This window comes from Cryptomeria japonica, chromosome 7 (genome assembly GCF_030272615.1).
Source record: "Cryptomeria japonica chromosome 7, Sugi_1.0, whole genome shotgun sequence".
NCBI classification, from domain to species: domain Eukaryota; kingdom Viridiplantae; phylum Streptophyta; class Pinopsida; order Cupressales; family Cupressaceae; genus Cryptomeria; species Cryptomeria japonica.
Window position 1 is genome coordinate 120,771,877 of NC_081411.1, and position 9,873 is coordinate 120,781,749.

Here is a 9,873-nt window from a genome sequence, read left to right on the forward strand (position 1 = left end):
ACTATTTCACAAAGAAGAGAGAACTATTAGCCAAGCTTGTAGATCTATAGGTTAAGGAAGAAATTTACTTATTATAGAAGTCAAGAGAAACATGACTGTTGGAAAGAGACACATTTCTAGTGATGTTCAGGTGAGGCCTGATGCATGGAGATTGCTTAGGGGTTGTCATTGATGGCAACTTAGCCTAGTAGTCCTATCCGGCATATGTAAATTTGAGATACCAGAAGACTTAAGGAGTTTTGGTTATTCATTAGGCATAAGTATGGAAGGTAGAACATAGTGTGCAAATTCATTGAGCATAATTCATCTTTGGTGGTATAGATTTGGTTGCGGTAATTGGGATAATTGATTGAATGTGTGAGGAAGCTTACTTTGCAATTATAGCCTTCATTGTCAATTCTAGTGTAAGAATCAATGTCCGGTATCCAGTAATTCAAGAAGATCAAAGTTATCATTATGTTTGGTGGTGTAATGTGTGGTCTGGAATATTTGAGATGATTTCGGTGGATGTTGTTGAGTTTGAGTTTTTTGTGCCATTACATGTGAATCTTTTCATCATCTATTTTGGATCTGCATATGGATATGTGGGTGGATTGAGCTGACATATCATTACACATTTTATATTTCACAGTTTTGTGAAGCCGACTTGTTTGAGATCCATATTGTTGGTGGAGATATATAATACCAATCTAGATGATCATTTTATGCAAGTATGTATGTGTGTATATGTGAATATTGGTGTGTGAAGTATAAATGAGTATCAGAATGCAGATTTGATGCTCTGGTAGATGATTGTACTACAGAACAGGGTAGAAAGATGGGGCAGTATAAAATAGTCAGATTGTGCTTAACTTGAACTGATTTTTGGCATTTGTAGATGCTATATTCCAGTTCAGACATTGTAATCACTCTTGTATTTCATTTGTAGAATAGTGAGTTCTTTGGAGTTGTAGCCCTCTTATGTAATTGAGCAATGAGCTCTAGGCAATGTGCTTGAATGCAAGTGCATTCCCTTTTTGTAATATTATCATACTCCTGATCAAAGTATAATAATATTGTGGGTACTCAATCCCACCGTGGTTTTTCCCTTTTTGGGTTTCCATGTAAAAATTTTGGTGTTATGGTTTTGTGGTTGATTGGTTTATGTTTCTACACTTTGTTTTCATTTACTTTCATCTAGTGGTTTAAGAATCAGTTTAATAAGTTTGTTAATTGTAGATCACTAATTCACCTCCCTCTCAATGTTCATTGATTCCAACAATTGGTATCAGAGCCTAGTTCCTCCGAGGAAGCCTAACAACTTGAGGAAGATTTAGAAGATTGAATCAATGGACTCTGGTTTGCAGAGACAGCTTAGTGTGGCACTTGAAGACCTTACTGCAGTAGAAAAGAAGTAAGTTCCTTCAAAAGAAGCCTGAGTGCAGCTGAATATTTCATTGAGACATTGAATATATTCTCCAAGATCCTTTAATGGGAGATGAGATCCCGAATTTATAAAAAATTCAGAAAGAAATCAACGGCTGAGATCAAATGATGATGAGTGGTCAAGATTTTCCAAGAGGAAGCACAATCCATGTGAATTGATGTGATTCGCTTCTTTGCTTAGTTTTAAAGGAAATTGAACTAAAATAAAGATAAAATCAGAAAAAACTGATTAATTCTCTATTTCATTCAATTTTAATATTTAAATGTTTTAATTGCTTTCTCTGAGGTTATTTATCAATTTTAATTTGTTTTTCAAGATTATCTCCAATTTACTTCTTTTCTCAATTTAAATTCTTTTTTCTGAATTAATTCCTTTTTTGATGATTTAATAACAAATTGATTTATTTCATTAAATATGCTAGGATATTCAATAAAAATAAATACGATAATTGTTTAAAAATGATTTACTTGGTATGATCAATTAATTAAATAAATATTTAATTAATATTGGTTGATTTATTTGCCATGTGACATTTAGCGATTTTAGAAATTAATTGTGTGCTCAAGATTAAATTTAGTTGCCTTTGGTTAGGACCTTGGTGACAATGTCGAGATTAGGGGCTCATGGTTTAGATGACCATTTTTAGGGTATTACAACTGGTAGTGGACTTAGACTCTGAAGAAGAGATTCAAGAAACAATGGATGCTCAAGTGCAAGATCAACCCTCCTTAGATGCAGTGGATAGTGGAAAAGAAATCATGCAACCTGAAGATTCTGGGAATACTATGGCCACTGTCACCAACGATCAACAATCACCATTGCCAAAGGAAATATCCACCACTCCTAAGTGCTTGAGTGCCTCACTTACCAAAAAGAGGAACGTTATCCCTATTTCAATCCTATTGGAAGATATGGTTAGCAAATGCCTAGGCAGGAATTCAAAGTCCAAAAGACTCAAAACATAAACCATGATTGATGTGGATGAACAGACGAGACACTGGGTGGAAGAGGTAGTTAGACCTCTAGCAGATAAAGGAATTGGGAGTATTACTGAGAAATATTTTATCAGTGAAAGAATATATCCAAGGACAACTTCTCGGGCCGCTGATGTAAAACACTTGGAATCTTCAACTAAAAGGATTCTCACAAGAACATGGAAGGATGCGAAGGATATAATTGAGATGAAATAAATTATAATTCAGATGACCAAGTATATTAATACTATCTATAACCTGAATCCTCAGCCTCTCTCCTAGGTTTCCTTATCATTTGACTGAAAATCACCTTTCAATTAGAAGTTACTTGACGAGGTTCAAAGGAGCCGAATAATCACAGATGTTTTTAGTGAATGGCTTGAATAAATTGCATAGCAAGGGACAAGTTATATCTTTAATTTGGTCAAAGTGTTTGAGAATGTGAAATCTACTAGGAAAGAGCTAGAGATAGAGATGATTGCTTAGGAAAAAGAAAAGAATAAATGGTTAGCTGTGTTGAGGCAGATGAGAGACACACAAAGATATGGGATAATGAACTTCCTCGCTGAGAAGATGGTGCATGGTGTAGATGACAACATACTCTTTGTTTGAAAAGAAAACATTGAGTGGAGGAACTCAATCATTTAGCAAGGACGTGAAGAATTCCTCAAGCTTTTAAAATAATTGAAAGAGTTAACTGACACTATGCAAAAAGACATGAAATGCATGTATCTTCAACTCTTAAAGGAGGATAAGGAAATGCTTGAGGATTCCTCACTAATGATTCAGGCCTTCAAAGGTCGCATACAACAGGTTCAGGAAGCAAAGTCCTTAATAATTGAGGACTTCTCAAAGGTTGCAAGGGTTGAATCTATGTCAGCTGTCTGTTTTGATCATTTGGAGATGCATAAGAATAAAGTCCTGTAGGTAGGTAAAAGAAGGAAGTATGGAAGCAACAGATTTTACACATAGGTGTCCCGCATTATTAGCTCTTCTCAACCTTCTAAACAACTTGCGTGGAATGGTGAAACATTCAGAGTACTCCTAAATCACAAGATAGGCAGGCTGAAGCCACATAAGCTAATGGGGCTTGATCTTGCTTTCCTTGCTTGTGGCTCATGCCGCATTTTTAGCTTAGTTACCGCTTTTCAGTTTTATGAATGTAGACTTCTTTAAACTTTGGGATAGAGTTAATTGTTTAACTCTGGTTTTATATGTAACAAACTATCATAGTCTGGAGGCTATTTATATGGTTGGATAAGTCTTTTTAAATTTCCGAAAAACTTTGTTTTGGAGGAATAGATTTGATTTCCTTGAATTTATCAGAACTGATATTTCTGGTATTTGAATGAAAATGCTATTTTGATGCAATCTTTAAAATCCGTGTGTTTGAAAGATTAGTGATCTCTATTGGGATATATGTTGATGCATAAAATATATCATTTCATTTACCAGTTCTTTTTGTGTTTGTGGATTCATTGATTTTCATCGTTTATAAGTAATTTTCATTGTTTTTTGAATGATATTGATCCCCATTGCCCTGTGAGGCATGAGTGAGAATTGATTGTTATTTACACTGCATTAAGTTTACTTAATTTTGAGTTTGCTGAATGAACTAATGCGGAAGTAGAATTCTGTGAGCTCTACACTTGAAAATAGATCTTTGCATCATTAATATGTGTTGATGAATGAATGTGTATGCTTTTTGCGCTTTCTGGTGAAAAGTGTATCCATTTCTTAATTGACTGCATAAAAATTCATTGTAAATCTCACAAGGACATGCCCTCTAATGCAAAGGATGAACCTTAATTTGGTTCACCCAACTATTGGTTCATTTGTTTCTTTCATAAAGGGTGTACACGAGTCAATATTGTAATATACATATATAAATTAAAGAAAGGTCAAATCTATTAACCAACAGATTTTTGGCGACTCTACTGGGGAGTCGAATCACAAGACTGGTCACCTAGTTATAAGGTGTCAAGAGTTGGATTGTCAAATTTTTAAGAATCTTTTTGGTGCCATCAAAGTTTTTAATTATAAACAGACCGGAGTTGTGAAGATATACTAGGTTTCAAAGGCGGGAAGGGATAGTTGATTCTATTTTTCAAGAATTGCAGAACCTAAATTTTCAGCCCACCTTTTCACCTCAGAGATGAGCAAGAAGTAGACCTCCTTCTTCGTCTCCTTCACTTCCTATATCCTTAGTTTGTCAGGTTTTGACCTTGCATGGTATTGCTTTACCCAGTATAATCAACCCAACCCCTCTTAATTGGAATGCCCTTCCCAAAGAAGTGAGAGATCACTTACCAAAATTTGGTGGTGATGGGAAGACCACAGTTGATGAACACTTGAATGCGTTCAATGTTGCCTACGGTATAATAGTTGTTCAGCATGAAGATGTTACACTGAGGATATTTGTACAAACACTGACTGCAATTGCTGCAGGTTGGTTCTATCACCTGCCAAATAGCGTAATAACAAATTGGCAAGATTTGAAAACAAGGTTTGAAGCAAGGTTGAAAGTGGAAGAGGACGAAACTTCTCTTTTGGCTCTATTGGCCCAGTTAAAAAAAGAGGTTGCAAAGTGCATGAGGGACTTTGTAGAAAAATTTAATAAGATTGTACATGAATTCCTGTCAATCAGAAACACTCGGATGACAAACTTAAATGTTTTTCATAAATTCCATGCCTTCAGAGATAGGCTTCCTGATCCGTAGGCAAATAGTTGCAACCCTAAGTGATGTCAAAACACTTGTGGTTGAGTTGGAGGATGATTTGATCACTGCAGGGAAATGGAAGAGGGAAGTGAAAATTCCCAATGCTTAACCTTCCACTTCTTCAGTCCCTGTAATCTAGAGACTGATGAATGGTGTAATAACTCTTAAAAGACAGTTACATAAAGCTAGTACATCTTACTCATCCCCTTATCAAGACATACCTAGAAGGAATACAAATCAATCTTTGGGGATTGGAAACAAATCTCTACAATTACCCCCAACCCAACAAAGATTGGTGATTGAAGCCCCACCACCAAAGGGGAGTATGTGTGTTTTTTATCTTATAGATGAACATGATGGAAATTCTTGTCATGAAATGGTGTGTTACACGATGCTGATGAGTTATAAAGAGATTTCAAATGAATTGAGTGAAGAAGAATCCTTTAAGCAACCAGGCGATTATGAAATCCACTTCCTAGAGTACGAGTTAGATTCAGAAAGAGGAGGTGACATTTTGGTTACTTTATTGAATCCTTCATGTGTTGTATTGACATGGAATCAACAAAATGTAAAACCTCAGGGGGTCTCTTCATTCTTTGCTGTGAATTTTAAAGGTAAGGAAATTGTTTCCAGATTTCATAACAATGATCATAAGCCTTAAGAACCTCAGTTGGAAAAATCTGTAGAAATAGAAAGTTCATTTAATATTGTAGAGTTTTGTAAATCCTCTCGGATCCAAATTACACTGGTTGAGTATCTTCAATTAAATCCCAAATAATTAGATAGAATTGTTCAGTTTGTAAAAGGAAATAATGTATTACAAGCTAATGGAATACAACAGTTAATAAATGCTACATTTTCTTCCCAAAGTGATGTTTTATCTTATCCCGTTGCTCATGAAATGACTCCTAAAATAACTGCCCTCCAAACAGATGATACTTTGTCTGTCCTCGAGTCAAAACCTAAGCCTTTTTACATACCATTATTCATAAATGGTCATAAACTAAACAACTATATTGTAGACTCAGGTGCATTAGATAATATCATGCCATCTGCAGTAGCCAAAGCATTGGGGTTATCCTTGACAAAAACCTTTGGCAGATCTTATTCAATGGACTCCAAACAAATACCTCTATTAGGAAAAATCAAATATGCTCAAGTAGCCCTTGCTACTCACCCAAATAAAAGAATCAAACTAACTATTCTAATAGTTGATATCCCTGCTAGCTATGGCATGTTGCTAAGTTGTACATTCTATACAGACTTAGAAGGTGAGATAAAGATGGATTGGTCTCAAGCCACTATTCCTATAGGAAAATAGTTAGTCATTTTGTAGCCTGAACCTAAATCTAAGTTCACCGTTTTTCCTTCTGATGACCCAAAGGCTCAAATTTTGTATCATGAGTGCCAATTCAGAAATTACATGATTTTATCTAATAACGAAGCTGTAGAAAATGTGTCACGACCAAAGGCAGAAGAAAATTTATGGCTAATGGAGTTTGATGGGACTTGTGCAGTGTCAGGTTCTGGTGCAGGGGTGGTTCTTATTCCTCCTCCAGTACTCACATTCCTTTTTCTTTCAAACTAGAATTTAAGAACACAAACAACGCGATAGAGTATGAAGCTTTATTGTTGGGATTAGTCGAAGCGAAGAAATTGGGAGTAAAACTTCTCCAAGTTAAGGGAGATGCGAAGTTGATTGTGAAACAGGTCAGAGGATTGTTCAATGTGAAAAATGAGAGATTGAAGCATTACCGAAATAGAGCCTGGGATGAAATTGAAGATTTTGATGAATTTTCTATTGAGGCCATTCCAAAAGAACAAAACTCCTAAGCTGATTCTTTAGTAGTATCAGCTTCCTTATTGATTCCTCATCCTGAGTTTACCAATGATACCTATCGAGTGGAGTTGATATATTAGCCTAGTGTACCTGATAATTCTGAGTTTTGGCATGTCTTTGAAAATGATAAACAAATGAGCAATTTCATGTAGTGTGTAGAAACATTTGCTAATACATTCTTTGAAGGGTTGGATGCAGAATGCAAAGACTTTTCAACATAGCGGGCCAAAGAGCTAACAGATGGGGTTATGCAGTTAAAAGGAACTAAGATTCGTGAAGGTTGGTCTCTTTAGAATGTCTCTTTGACCACCATGATGCTTATAAGAAAAAGAAAAATGAACATATTCTTGCAGTTCAAGATATTGAAGGATATGAAAGGATTAACATTGGCACTGAGGAAGATCCCAAATGTATAAATCTAGGAAAATGTTGCACACTTGTAGAGAAAGAGAGGTTCATTTCTCTCCTATTGGAATACAAAGATGTATTTTCTTGGTGTTACGATGACTAGAAAAACTTCAGCGAAGGAAAACTTCAACATCACATTCCCCTGAAGCCGAGTGTGAGTCCTTTCTGACAAAAGCTTAGAAATTTTAATCCCAAAGTAGTAGAAGCAATATTTTAGGAAGTAGACAAAATACAAAAGGCCAGGATTATATACCCTATTCACCATTCTACATGGATAGCCAATATTGTCCCTGTCTAGAAGAAGAATGAGGAAATAAGAATTTGCGTGGACTTCAGGTACATGAATCAGGCTAGTCTCAAAGATAATTACCCATTACCTCCTATAGATCATATTTTAAAAATAGTTTCAGCTTCAGAAATGATGTCCATGTTTGACAGCTTTTCTGGTTATAATCAGATCAATGTTTCAGAAAGTGACCAGTATAAAACTCCCTTCATTACTCCTTGGGGCACTTTTGCTTATAACAGGATGCCATTTGGTCTGATTAATGCAAGGGTGACCTTTCAGAGGGCTATGGACTTATCTTTTGGTCATTTGAAAAATAAGATAATTGTTGTATATCTTGATGATTTAACTGTCTTCTCAAAGAGAAGAAAGCATCACTAGAGAGATTTGAGGCAAGTGTTGCAAAGGTGTCGTGAACATGGAGTGTCATTGAATCGAAAGAAGTTAGTATTCAGAGTGATAGAAGGTAAATTTCTTGGTCACATCGTCTCTAAATAAGGAGTAAGAGTGGACCCTAAGAGGGTAAAGACAATTCAACAGTTAAGTCTACCATCAAACAAAAATGCAGTCAGATCTTTCTTTGGACAGGTAAATTTTCTAAGGAGATTCATTCCGGATTTTGCAGAAACGACTAGGTATATTGTAAACCTAATGAGTGAAAAACATGCATTTAAATGGAATGAAGAGGGGAAGAAATAATTTGAATCAATAAAGGAGGCCATTGCCCAGGCACCTGTTTTGGTTAATCTAGATTTTAAGAAGGATTTTATTATTTAGTGTTATGTCTCGGAGCATACTATGTCAGAGATTTTTCTATAAAAGATAAGATAATGGAGAAGTTTCAATATCCTTCATGAGTGTTCCCTTGAAGAAACATGAATTAAAATATCCCCTAATGGAAAAGAAAGTGTATGCAATCGTGAAAGCTGTAAAATAGTTTAGGTACTATATTCTTCATTCTCACGCAATTGTTTCTATGCCGCATTCTGTAGTTAAGAGTATTTTGACACAACATGATATAGGAATGAATAATAGAGCCTCATGGGTATCTAAGATTTAGGAGTTTAACTTGGACATTAAACAAACAAATTTAGTAAGGGAGCAAGGCTTGTGTAAGTTGATTGCTGAAAATAAGAATGAAACGACTAGGGAGCTGCCCTTAGTCTTATTTGTTGGGCTTCAAGATTGTTGGTTTGTAGACGTTGCATATTACTTAACTTATGGGGACTGTCCTATGCATGTTTGTCCTAAAGAAAAAAGGAACCATAGACTAAAGGCTGCCAAATATGTCTTTTTTGATGATGTGTTGTACAAAAAGGGGTTTGATGGAACTTTCTTGCACTTTGTGGATAAGTCACTTCAAGAGTCATTATTGAAGACTTTTCATGATGAAGCCTATGGTGGTCACTTCTCATCAACAGTAATGACTTACAAGATCTTGAGAAATTGTTATTACTAGCCAGGTATGTTCAAAGATGCATACGCATGGGTAGCCTAGTGTAAAACATGTAAATTATTCTCAAGTAAACCACAGCTTGCAACCTTACCTCTTCGACCAATAGTGGTGGATGAACCATTCAAACAATGGGGTTTGGATTTTATAGGTCCCTTGATGCCTACCTCAAGTTCAGGGCATACACACATACTGACAGCCATAGATTATTTTACCAAATTGGTTGAAGCTATTCCGGTACGGAAGACAACTTCTGAGATTGTTTGTAATTTTCTTAAAGAAAATATTTTGGTTCGATTTAGAGTTCCTCAAAAAATTATGGCTGATAATGCAATTAACTTCTCTTCTGCTAAGATTTCTTTGTTTTGTTATGATCATGGGATATCTCTCACTCACTCCTCAGATTATTATCCTCAGGGTAATGGCTAGGTGGAGTCGAGTAATAAAAATCTCATTAATATTATAAAGAAATTGGTAAGCGAAAGCTTTAAAGACTGGCACAAAAGATTGTATGAAGCTCTTTGGGAAGATCGTACATCTCTGAAACAAGCCATAGGAATTTCACCTTTTGAATTGGTATATGGTGTGGGCGCTCAGGTCGCACTTCCTTTAGAACTTGTGGCTTCCAAGTGACATACTATAATTGAAGATGTATATTTTTCAAGATTCCCTAGAGAAAAGGATTATGCATTTGATGAGAATTGATGAAGAAAGAGACAAGATTAGTTGATCGAATCACAGAGAATCAAATGAGGGTCAAGAAAAT